Here is a 13,744-nt window from a genome sequence, read left to right on the forward strand (position 1 = left end):
TTAGCTCCGGTCGAGAATCTATCTTTTCTTTCCTCTCCTTTGTCTCGCGTCTTCGCCCCTTGACTAAAAGCCAGATTTTCCTAAATATTGATTGGCTAGCTCAGATAAAGATTCCAGCTATTCTAAAGAAGGTGGTCCCGAATGATCTTCGGATTACATAACAGCAAGCACGTCCGGCGGCTATTCAAATGGATCAAGTTCTTCCTACCCGCGCCCGCACCCCTGATTGGTAATGGAATCCTATCGACTGACTGGGTACTTTTAGACCAATTAGACCAAAAGGATTTGAGTTGCTTTCACTATGCGAGTGCTTTGGTCTGCTTCCTTATTTTCAATCACAGGAAATAATTCAATCTCAAACTGGGTGAGCCTCTGACTATTCAATTAAAGTGAGAGTTGGTTCAACTATCGAGGATAGACATTTTAAGGAATTTTGTCAAGACTGTCGGCTTTGCTAGTAAGTGGATCGGAACGCTAACGGAGAGGTGCCAGCAAACTAACCTTTGTCTTTGTCCCTCAATCAATCAATGGGACAAAGAGAGGGGAGAATAGCAGTTCTAGAATAAGTAGGTGAAGGAGAACCAAACAAATACCCATTTTGACCGAGAAAAAAGAATAAGGAGAAAAGAGAAAGAATCAAAGTAAAGAGTTATGTGAAAGAAGACAGTAGGAAAAGCCAAATGAATCTTCTTGAGTTGAGTGTTTACTGTTACAGTTAAAGAAAAGAGAACGAATGAATTTCATATGCGAGTGAAGGAGCGGATCAGCCAGCCCAGCCTAGTTACCTCGTAAAAGAATGTTTAAAGGTTCAGTCAGGAGCCGTACCGAGTTCCATCTGTCGAATTAATCTTGACTTTAGGATTGACTTGATGAATAAGGAGAAAGAATACGCTTTACCCAGTTAAAGAGGGTTCGTTCAGTAGTGATTTCGTTTACAGGACAAGCAATTAATTAGAGGCTTGACCGACCTACGAGTCTTTGAGTGAAATCAGGGACAGAAGTATATAGTATAGAGCCAGGAGGTTACAATGGTTTTTCAAAGGAGCGAGCAAATCCTTTCTTGTCTTCTTGCTTTCTTTCGTTTTTCCTTCTGCATTACCTTGTGTTTGAGTTCAATCTGTCTAATTCTTGCTTGTTTGGTCTTTCCTTCCGACAATGAATAGGTGAATGAATAAATAGGGAATCGTTTCGTCTTCACTCTGATTCTTCTTTCGTCTTTCTCTTTTTCTCAGTAAATTCCTTTGACGTTTCTGCCTTCATTTTGTCCTGCAGCGGATTGATTTATTTGTCCAAAAGCTCCTTCTTCTTTCGCTCTAACTCCCGATTTATTTGCTTCTGCTAGTGGGACAACTATGGTATCTTGGTAATTAACCTTCTTCCCCAATGGGTTCCTTAATGTCTGACCTCAAAAAAGAGTTAGAATTGAATCTAAAGAGACTGCCTTTGACCTTTCATCAACTAGTTGGATTGAACCTTCATTCAAAGTCTCACTTATTATCATCTTCTAAGAAAAGAAGCTCTTAGCATTACTTTTGCCCGTTGAACGTGGTCGACCATTATTAGGTTTGGATTAACCCATCTTCAATGGCAGTAGTCCTAACTAAAGACTAAAGAAAGAGCAATCTGCTTGCTGGGCTAGTGAGACTGATCGGGAAGTACTTGACGCTCGTTGAGACCTTTCTTTGCTTTGTCATTTTCATTCTCTACTTTTGCACTGGGACTTTCTTCTATTCTAGGCTAAAGCCCCTTTACCTTACTTAGTATACTAAGGGTAGCAAAGTGGGAAGCCCTCTTTCAGTCAATTATTCAGATAGATAGCAGAGCTTTCGGAGTACATCAATCGACAGTTCCAACTGAGGCTTCCAAGCCCACTTGACTTTCTAAGCTTGCGAAAGAAGAGACCAGAACAAGGTTTCCTACCCGCCGCCCTTGCTGAAAGGGGAAAGGTAACTGAACTATATCATACCAAGCCTACAAGAATGAATCCCTTAAACTGCAGAGCAATTTTGGCATGACACATTTCGCGGATTTTCGCCTAAATTTAACTAGTGAAAGTACGTTCGAGAAGTTGTCAAAGATATTGTCTTTAAAATAATGAGTATATGTTGTGATCAATCAAATCAGCAGGCTGAACCTGATCACCTTGAATGATTGGCGAAGAACATAAGCGGTTGAATCAGAGTACTAAGGCTAGGGAAAAGAAAACAAGTCATTCATCAATACTTTCTTTACTGTGGATGATGTCGAAAGAGCATCTAGTAGTTAAGCTTGTTCACTGAAGTGCCTTATTATTACGTACGTACAGAACAAAGAACCTTTTGACTCGACACGAGGTAATGCAATAAATAAGAAGCAACCCTCAGCCTCACACCCTCGCTCAAAGCTCCTTTATACTATAGTCTAGTATAGTAAGGGCTCGCGCCTACGCCTTTTCGCAAGCACTCACTCATCTTTATCAGCCAGCTCCCTCTCCCTTCCGGTCGAGCACTTCTATCCTCTCCCTGATTGAAGGAGGTAAAGCAGCTTCCCTCCCTTGCCCTTGCTCTACCTTTATTTACTACGGACTAGGATAGGTTAGTTCTGTTCCCCTTAGCACCAAATGAAAAGAAAGCGGATGAACGAACCAAACGCTCTTTAGTTTCAAAAGCATCCCCCCTTTCGATCCTGCCGAAGAAAGAGAAAAGAATAAGCAAGCTAGGAAGAGGCCCCTAAGCTCGCGAGAAGGAGAAGGGCTCAAATACAAAGAAAGGCAAGACACGCGTTAGAGAGGCACTAGCAAGACAAGGCGCAGCAATCTAATGCACTAATGCTAATGCACGCTAACTACTACCCCTAATCTAATGTGCTACTACCACGCTATACTGCGCACAATGCTAACACTATATGCTTTGGCCCTATCAGCAGCAGAGCTAGCCGGGGAAGAGAGAGAAGGTTGATTGGGTTGCTCAGATGATGATGAAGACGTAGGCAAGATAGTCACAGATGAGATTCCAAGAGGTTTGTATAAGATGGGCATGGAAGCTCTCCCCTAAAATCAAATGATTCAAGAGACGTACGCATAGAGAAGAAGAAAGGCGCATAAGGTCAGGTTGCGGAATGTCCTCTCTCATCGACCAGCAGAATAAACGAGAGTGTGACTACTAAATGTCTGGTTAAGATCTTCTTGGTAGAATGATTCAGATTTGATTGGTCCTAGCACTCGTAACGAAGCAAGTAGGTGTGGAGATAGGACGCGAGATGAATCACAAGGTCCCGCTGTTTTCAAGCATATATGAATGAGAGCTCGCCTTGCCCTGAACTCAAAACTATGTCTGGAGCTCTATCTTTTCTTTACCTTGCCGGCCTTCTTTATTCAATTCATTGCATGTCTTTTCTTCCTTCCCTTCTTTGACCTTTCTTTGGAACTCTAATCATCCCAGGAATCAGTAGTAGCTCCAAAGGACCAATCCACTCACTATGTGTATGGTAATCAGGTAAGCATTGTTCTTTCTTAACCTTCTTCTACCTTTGAAGATAGCAAGGGCATTGAAGCAATACCCGGGGGGACCAATCATTAAGGCAAGTCAAAGCGTGGACAAGAAAGGAAAGAAAGCAGTCTGTGAATAGAATCAATCCCTTCTCGATAGCCTTAGGAAGAGTGAATAGGCACAGTACAGGTTTAGATAGAAGAAAAAGAAAGAAAGAAAGTTGTCAATTCTCTTTCGAGCTAGTCTTCCTTTAACTATGGATGGAGATTCTAAGGGATAAAAGAATAATCACATGTATGCGTCCTAAGCGTAGGCAGGCGAGGACAAGGGGAAGGGAAGAGAGTCTTTCCTTGCTTTTTGGCATTCAGTAAGTAGGTCAAGCAGTAAGTAGCCTAATAAGTAGGCTAACTAAATAGAATAGGCAGGCATGTATGCTTTCTTGCCCTGAAACTCTGTTATAGGACGGAGAGGAGTATTGTATTGACCACTTTAGAAAATGCAAAAGAATCAGTTAGTGGCGTTTTCATCTCTTTTTTATATGCTCCTTAGGTTAAGCAGCAACCTCTTTAAGCTCTTACCGAATCCCAACAAACCCTATACCCTATATCTTGAGATCACAACTTCTTTCAAGGACAGCTTTGAGAGAAGAACTTGTTTGTGGCTCCTTTTCATTCATTCTTTCTTCACGAGCTTGTAGAGAGCCCATGAGTTGATCAATAGTAATGGAATCAAAATCTTTCTCTTTCTCAATAGCAACAACAAGATACATTGAATTTCGGATCGCAGGATTTTTTGTTCAATTGCTAGAACATACTCCAAATTCTCACCCATATACACCCACGCATTTGATTAACAACAGCCAATACTATTGACGAACAAAGAAAGAACGGACTAAAGCCTCAAAAAGAGAACAAATGAAGAAGGAAAGGCTGAATGAGTTTACCTAGAACAAGAACTGACAGGAATAGAGGTTAACGGGAAGGTGAAAGAAGAAGGAATCGGAGAATTAATCTTCAGTCTTAGTTTACTGTGAAAGAAAGGAGTTAAGTCAAATTAATCTTGATTGAATTAGTCTTTCAAGCTGAATCAAAGGAAAGCTAAGAGAAGAGAACGAATTTACCTCCTGAAATCAGATGTCAGAAAAGAAGAATCAAAATAACTGGGTCAGGTAAGAAATCTAATAATATGTTCAGGTTCAGGGTCGAAGACATGAAACCGAGTTGTAGAGGTTCAGGGTCTCAGATGCTCAACGAGAAAAGGGAGGAGAGGATGTCGGTTTAGGTTTTTGCTTTTTATTAGTTTTAGATATTGGGTGTTGTAAGATACTACCAATCCAAGATTTAGTTTTGTTTTGGTAGCATGTCCGAGCGGTAAGGCAAGGCGTGGGCCTGCGAATCCCTATTTACCCAGTTCAAATCTGCTGGGTGTCGTCTCATCAACAAACAAAAGAATGGTAAAGACTTTGATTTAGAGCTGATATAACTTTCTCATTGATTTTCGAGGAGAAGACAAGCCTCTTTTCTTTCTCTTTCTCATTAGATTTGCTTGATTCTAAGCATCGTTGGGGTTCTGTAAAATGCTATACATCCTTTCGTCTAAGTTTCGGGTTTCAATAGAATTTAGTAAAGTAATGCTAATAATTAATTCTTGCTGCTATGATAACCCTTCGACTCCGGGTGTCTACTGATTGAGTCTTGAATTAGGAAATCTCATTTGATTTTGAGTTACGGATAGGGAAGAAGATACTTTATATATGGACTCATGCATGAAAGTATCCGAGTGCTCCAGCAGTCAATCACTATTATATTGAATGGCTAATTTCCTTTTGAATCTTAAAGGAACTTCTTTTCGATAAGCTCTAGCATGTAATAGGTCATCCCATCTCTTGATTGTCTAAATAGGGGGAGATTAGATCAAATGAGAAAGGAATAATAGTATGGGTGGGTATGCGATAGCTAGTGGTTGATTGACTCTTTTTATACTCTTTATAATGTAATGAAATGCAGGAGAACAAAAGACTAGGTCTGATTCTTCCTACATGGTACTAATTTCAGACTTCCAAGAGTTTTTCGTCTCTTTCTTTGATTTATGCTTAATTTGATTATACTAGCATATAAGAACTTGTTATAATTCTATATTTGTGGATTGTTTCATCAATGGTGTTGTGCCCGAATCTCTTTTTGACTATGCGTTTTCCACTATTATTAGTTCATAATAATAATGAGTGAGCAATTATAGAATAATTCTTTTCTTTCTATTCATAGAGATAGGGGACATAATTCACATGGGGTAAGTCGTCTCGCTTGGGCTGCTTTAATGGTAGTCTTTATTCTCTTTCACTCGGAGTATGGGGAAGAAGTAAGTGGACTCTCTCTAGAAGTACTACTAATTGAAGAATGAAATTGTCTCGTATGGATTGTTTTTGGCTTATTTGATAGATCCTTCTGCAACACTTTTGATCTTTGTGATAGTAAAAAAGAGGATTATCCCTTTAAAAGTAGATACATACTTTCGACACGCAAAGAAGATAGACATAGTGGTTGTCCAATGAGATACTCTTCCATAAGAATCTACTACTTCATAATAAGATAGTACCTCGGCCCCATCCATATTACGGTGCTTCCCACTTGTTTGATTTCTTATTCTTAGTCTTTTAGTTCTTTTCTTTACTAAATAGTAGGATTTCTGCTTCTTTTATCGAACTCATTTCATATGATGGCTCAAACGTGAAAGATGAGATTGACTAATTCTTTTATAAATCCGAAGAGAAAAAGTGCCTACGGAACCGAACCCCTGGATTATCTGTCAATTGCTCAATCAATTACTTCTTTATCATGCTAGAACAAGGAAGGATTAGTGGGCAGCGCGGGGGCCTGTCGATTATTTCATTTCTGATTCATTGGAACCAAGGTGAATGTATGAAGCAAAGAATATAGAATTGGGTCACGATGGATATTGTATTAACTAACTAGACAAATATGTAATTGAGATGATATCTCTAATAGAAAGATATATATTGTAGATGAATCTATATTCAACCTCTAGTTTTATAGAGTACAATTTGATACACTTCAATAACAATAAGAGTATGGTAGAAGGATTCATATATTTGTCTACTAACTAACTCTCGGATCTCATAGAAGACTTCTCTCGTAGAATACTGATAATTCTAGTCCGCCAATTTCATTTAAGACGCGAAATGGGAATCCTTGTAATTTTGCTTATCTTCAATCATTGATAAGAACAAAGAAAGTCAAGATTAATTCTTTTTAATCACTTTGACTCTCTTTACGTCTATTATTAAGTAAGCGGTAGGAACTATAATGAATGAACAGTGCAGTAGCAATATAAATGCTAGAATAGAGACGACTTCAATAATCTCTTTGTTTTCGTTTTGATAGGAAGATCTTTTATCCATACCGAATTCAAAGAAAATGGGATTCACGAGATGCAAGAAAGAATTTATGTACTTTTAGTTTCTTTCGTCTTTCTTGCATTCTTTCTTTTCTATAATCTACTGCCCTCTCCTCTTGTGCAATGCAATTATCTTGTTTAGTCTCATTATCAGACTATCTTTACTTACTACCCTCAGTTTATAAACAAACTCAAAGAAAAGAATAGTAGGGAAATTCATTCAAGGAAAAGGAGGTAGGTTCGTTACTCCTGACTTTTTGTGTATCGTCCTACCTAATTCCCTTTGTGTATGTGCTTCCCGGAAAGGTATAGTAGTCTATTCCATTAAATGTGGTGGGTGGCGTAATGAACTAGACCTAGTAGGGTATTCTTTCTTTTCCGGAATATGATGTGCGATTCGAAGGAGTTTTCTGTCTTGCATTATTCCATAGAATTCTATATATCAATTCTTTTATTTAAATCATACGAAGGCTAGTACCCTTCGGGAAGTTATTGGTTTGCCATATGCTATAAACGAACGGGATGAAACTCTCTCATACTTAATCTCATTGGTAAGATTAGGTTAGGTAGGTGTATATTTCGATCTCACACTAAGCCAAGAAATTCATTCAAGGAAAAGGGAAGGTAGGAAATCTGGGGAAGAGAGGGATAGGGATCCACAAGTTCTTGTTAGAATTCTTTTTCTCGCCAAGTTTCATTGCTGCTTTATCAATGATTCGGTGAATGGATCTATATTCAAGGGTGTACATGTCTCCATCAAATGAATGAGGGTGGGGCTCATCCATTTAATTAGGATCAAATCCAATAAACAAACCATTTTACCTAGACTCAATAGAGTAATCAATCCTTTTTTTCGTTCCTAAATCAGAGAGTGGATAAGACTCATTTATGTACATTCTTCTCATTTCTAATAATTATAGAGACGCAACTCATTGTGGCTAGTGGCTTATTCAGTCAAAAATTGAATCAAACAAATAGGCGTTTTTCACTAAGTGGTAGAGTAACGAACGCCATGGTATGGCATAAGTCAGCGGTTCCAATCTGATAAGGATGAAATTAGAATAGTAGATCTTTTTTCTTTCATTTTCATATTGATTTGGTACACACACAGGAATCCGGCGATATTTACGATTCAATCATCTTGTTTGTAGACGTTCTATAGGCAAAAATGGCTATCTATTTCCCTTTCGCACCACAGAGAAACGAACGGTTATTCCAAGTCACTATGAGCCCTTTCAAAATCTCTTTCTTTGATTCCAAACAAATATAGAAGATAAGATCCATTTCTATCTATGTGCCAAAGATTTTCCATATTGATTTTTGTTGGTCCAACAATGTGACGAAGAATAGAAAAGAGAACAACGAGACTTGAATTTACAGTATTTAGTGAATAATAATATTGATCTAGATCAGGTTATAGACCATAAATGATTTTGATATTCGAAACCCCTTAGCAAAGAAGGGACACAGTAGAAATCATACCGTAATGATAGACTCGAAGGCCCGAAAAATGCTATGAGGTCTTCAAAATGGTTCAAGTTAGTTGAATAGGAGGATCACTATGGCTATAGCCGTTGGTAAATTGACAAAAGACTCAAAATTCTTTATTCGAGATTATAGATGACTGGTTACGGAGGGACTGGTTCGGTGATAAGATATGGAACCACTACAAGGGGAGTAAGATTCGGATTACCTTGTTTTTCGAATATCTCAAGGCAAGAACATTGTTTGAGATTCGAATCACTCCACAAGCAAGATCGATCATGTCTAGCTTGAATGATTCTTGTTGATCAAATATCTCAAGGCAAGAACACTTGCTTGAGATTCGAATCACTCCACAAGCAAGATTGATCATGTCGAGCTTGAATGATTCTACATGCAACCTAAACTACATAGAATTGCAAAGAAACTTAGCCATTGGCTAAAGAAGAGCACAAATGCTTCTTTTACTATATTTTTCAAGTCCCTTACAAATACAACATACATGGCTTTATATAGCCTCAAAATGAAACTACTAGGCATTCCAAGACTTGTAACATTCATACTTAATGGTCATAATTAACCATTATGTAATTGTAACCTAAAGTAAATAAAAAGTCCTAAAAACTCTAAATTGTAACCCACCCAAAATTTATAACAATCAAACTTCACTCTTCTTCAATGTGGCATGCATTGAAACATCTTTTGATAATTTTGACAACTTTTTCTTCACATCGTCATTGAAGTATATTGTATGATTGATGTTTTTTGGTTCATATCATTCGGTGTTGTAGGTTGGTCCGGGCTATTGCTCTTTCCTTGTGCCTATTGTGCCGTACGTAGGAGGGTGGTTTACAGGTACAACCTTTGTAACTTACTTAATGGTATACCTAACCATATTGGATTCGCAAGTTCATATTTGGAAGGATGCAACTTCTTAACCCGCCGCTGTTAAGACAGACTCCTGCTAATAGTTTAGCACTCTTTGTTCTACTATGGGGTCGCACAAGGAGATAGATTTGACTCCTTGGTGTCCATTAGGTGGTCTGTGGACTTTGCTTTCTTCGGACTAATAGGTGTTGAATCTTACACAGAAATTTCAATTTGGACTTGCTTGATCTGTTCAATTGAGACCTTATAATGATCATGCAATCGCCGGGACCAATTGCTATTTTTCTTTCTGTATTCCTAATTTATCTCCACTAGGGCAGTCTAGTCTTCTAGTTGGTTCTTTGCCCCTAGTTTTGGTGTAGCTGCTATATTTCTATTCATCTTTTACAAGGATTTCATAATTGGACATTGAACCCCTTTCATATGATGTTGCAGGTGTATTGGGCGCGGCTATGTGTCATGGTGCTACCGTAGAAAATCCCTTATTTGAAGATGGTGATGGATGGTGCAAATAGATTCCTTCCGGGTAACCCAACTCAAGCTGAAGAAACTTATTCAATGGTCACTGCTAACCGCTTTTGGTACTAAATCTTTGAGGTTTTCCAATAAAAAAAGGGGTTATTACATTTCTTTCTCTTATTTGTACCAGTAACTACTTTATGGATGAGTGCTTGCTCTTGGAGTAGTAGTTGGTCTGGCCCTAAACCTACGTGCCTATGACTTTATTTCTCAGGAAATCCGTGGGAAGATCCTGAATTTGAGACTTTCTATCTATACACCCAAAATCTTCTCTTAACCGAAGGGATTCGTACTTGGATGGCGGCTCAAGATCAGCCTCATGAAAACACACCTTACCTTATATTACATGAGGAGGTTCTACCCCGTGGAAACGCTCTTTAATGGAACTTTCTCTTTTGGAACTTTATCTTTAGTTGGTCGTAACCAAGAAACAACCCTCTGGTTTCGTGGGAATGCCCGACTTATCCATTTATACGGTAAACTACTGGGGGCGGGCTCATGTAGCCCATGCCGGATTAATCGTATTCTGTTCTGGGTCGAAGCAATGAACCTATTCGAAGTGGCTCATTTCGTACCTGAGAAGCCCATCTATGAACAAAGATCCATTTTCCTTCCCCGCCCAGCTACTACTCTAGGTTGGGGCGTAGGCACTAGTGGGTAAGTAAGTTATAGACACCTTTCCGTACTTTGTGTCTGGAGTACTTCACTGAATTTCCTCTGCAGTATTGGGTTTTGACGGTATTTATCATGCACTTCTGGGACCTGATACCCTTGATCTTTTCCATTCTTCCGTTATGTGTGGAAAGATAGAAAGCAAATGACTACTTGGGTATTCACTAAATTAGGTATAGGTTTCTTCTCGTATTCAAAGCTCCTGATTTAGGGGGCGTATATGATACCTAGGCTCCGTGGGGAGGAGATCTAAGATCAATTACCAACTTGAACCTTAGCCCAAGTGTGATATTTGGGTATTTACTCAAATCTCTGGGGGAGAGAGAAGGATGGATTCTTAGTGTAGACGATTCGGAAGATATAGTTGGGGCATGTATGGTTAGTTAGGTTACATTTGTATACTTGGGGGAGTTTAGCAGATCTTAACTAAACCGATTGGCTCGCCGCGCACTTGTATGGTCTGGAGAAGCTTACTTGTCTGATAGTTTAAGTGCTTTATCCCGTTTTGGTTTTATTGCTTGTTCTTTTGTCTGGCTTGTTCTTTTGTCTGGTTTAATAATACTACTTATCCGAGTGAGTGAGTTTTAGGGGCCGACTGGACCCGAAGCTTCTCAAGCTCAACCAACCGTTTACGTTTCAAGTTAGAGACCTCTTGTAGCTAACGTTGGATCAAGGACCTACTCTACTACTGGTTTAGGTAAATATCTAATGCGTTCTCCGACCATAGAGAAAAGTCATTTTGAGGGGAGAGATAGAAAGAAAGAGACTATGTGCTTTTGGGATCTGCGTGCTCCTTGGTTAGAACCAATAAGGGGTCCTAATCGCTTGGACTTGAGTAGGCGAAGATATACAACCTTGGCAAGACCTTACGCAAAATATATGACCCATGCTCCTTTAGGTTCTTTAAATTACGGGGGTGGCATGTAGCTACCGAAATTAATGCAGTCAATTATGTCTCTCCTAGAAGTTGGTTAGTTACCTCTCATTTTCTTCTAGGATTCCCCCCATTTGTAGGTCATTTATGGCATGCAGGAAGGGCTCGGGCAGCTACCGCAGGATTTGAAAAAGGAATTGATCGACCTCTGAATGACTCCTCTTAACTGAGACAGGTGATCTAATGAAGGCAAAATCCATTGGATTCCACCATATATATATATATATCAGGTTGGACATATCAGGTTATATTTGAAAAGTCTTGACTTTTTCCTTTCCTCAGAACTATCTCTTTTTTTCTTTCTTTTGTCGTCCGCTAGCCATATTAGAAAGGGGCTCACTCCCGCCCTCCATATAACCAATGAAATACTGGAATTTCTTAGCAAGTATCTTGCAATATTCTGATTACTCCGGGATTGCAACAAAGAGCTAGAATCAAATCCCCATCCGTCTGGTCAGCTACAATTTACACAGCACAGATTAAGCAGTTGGAGATAATTAGATTTGAGTGCCAAAACACTTCTTTAAGCCTAAGATAAAGTCCTGACTTCGATTGAGGTGAGGTCACAAGGTAGGTCAGACCCTTCTCAACTCTTATTAAAGCCTTGAGCCAACCAACCGTCAGTCAGAATCAAGAAAGTCTCTCCCCTTAGAGGTAAACCTATTCCATTGGTCTCCCAATTACATTGCCTCTCCCTCGGACACTTATTAGTTTATAAGCCGGAACGAACCCTCAGCCTAAAGAAAGAGTTGACTAGACTAGGTAATCTCAACGAATAAAGGATAAGAAAAGTAGTTCAGGATAATTAAGAAATCAGGAGTATTGCTCTTTTACAGTTGAAGAATAAATAGTCAAAGGATCATGATGAATAAGGAGCGAAAGCTGTGAGACCCGTAGGGCGAAGGAGCGAAAGCTGTGAGACCAAGAGGGAGAGGAGTTCAGACTTGAAAGACTTAAAGGTTCAGGGGAAGGTTTTCTCTTGAGTTGAGTCTTCCTGTTCAGGATCATTAAAGGTTTAGGATAGATAATTAATAAGGAGTAGTTCTCTTTTACAGTTCAATCCGGGAGAGGAAAAGAGTGAAATCAGGGACAAGTTATTGAGTTCAGTGTCTTTCCGAACTAAACTAATTACCTAAAAAATAGGGATTTGAATAGGGATTTGATCCCCAAAATAGGGGGAGGATAAAATGAAATTAATTTCAGCAGCTTTTGTTAGGGAAAAACCGATTACGAGGTTTTACAGTTATATGGGGATAGAATTTATTTGATTTCCCATGCTGCTGTTAGGGAAAAACCTCTTACGAACTTTTACAGTTATATGGGGATAGAATTTCTTAGCTTTCCTATGCTGCTATTAGGGAAAAAGCTATTACGAGGTTTTACAGTCATATAGGATAGAAGAACTTTCTTAATGATCTTTGCAGGTTCAGGTTCAGGCAATGGAATTGTAAGACTTGAAGAGGCGTGAAGCGGCTCGACTGTAAAGGAGAGGAGAGGAGTGAAGGATCTAGAATAAGGAGAAGGAGTTCTTTCATCTTTCCTTACAGTTCACTCTCATTTATCTTTCTTTCGTCTTTCCTCTCCTGTCAAGCAGCTAATCTTTCGTCTTTCAAAGCAGCTAATTGATTCAAAGACTGTAAACTCCTTCAATCAGTCAAAGGGTTTTGGTTCAGGTTAAGGTTCTGTCTCATTCTTCTTTCGTCTTTCAAAGCAGCTAATTCATTTAATATCCAGTCAAGGAGGTTCAAGTTCATTAATCTTGTTTCGTTGAGTCTTTGTTTACAGTTCAGGAAAGAAGAGAAGGATTGAATATGCTCCACTGTAAAGGTTCTTCCATTCAAATAGCTTTACCTTGTGAAGACAGAGTTCCATCCGTTGGTTCGTTCAGTAGTATAGTAGTGAAATCAGGAAAAGGCGGTCCGGTTGAGTCGAATTAATCTTTCTTACTTACACAAGGGAGAGGTGAACAAGAACTGACGGGAATAGAGGTTCAGGGGAATTAATCTTTCTTGACTTTCTCTTGCCTTGCTTTCGTCTTTCAAGCAGAATCAAATTCAATCAATAGGTGTTCAGTCAGGAGTTTACCGTGAAAGAAGGTTCCGGCCGGAATAGTTCACTCTCATTCACAAGGAGTCTTAGTTTACAGGGTTAGAATAACTCACAAGAACTTAAGGTCATATCGGAAAAGAAAAGGTTCTTATCATCCTGCGGCTTTACACCTCCTGAAATAAGAGAAGGGAATATCGGGCAAGGTGAAAGAATCCATCCAGCAATAGGAAAAGTAGTTCACTCTCAGTCTGTCTTGTTGAGACTTTCCTTGAAACACTTGAAGATGAAGGAGCAGATCATCCTCCAGTTTCCCTTGTTT

Source organism: Cucurbita maxima, unplaced genomic scaffold (genome assembly GCF_002738345.1).
Source record: "Cucurbita maxima cultivar Rimu unplaced genomic scaffold, Cmax_1.0 Cma_Scf00008, whole genome shotgun sequence".
NCBI lineage: Eukaryota > Viridiplantae > Streptophyta > Magnoliopsida > Cucurbitales > Cucurbitaceae > Cucurbita > Cucurbita maxima.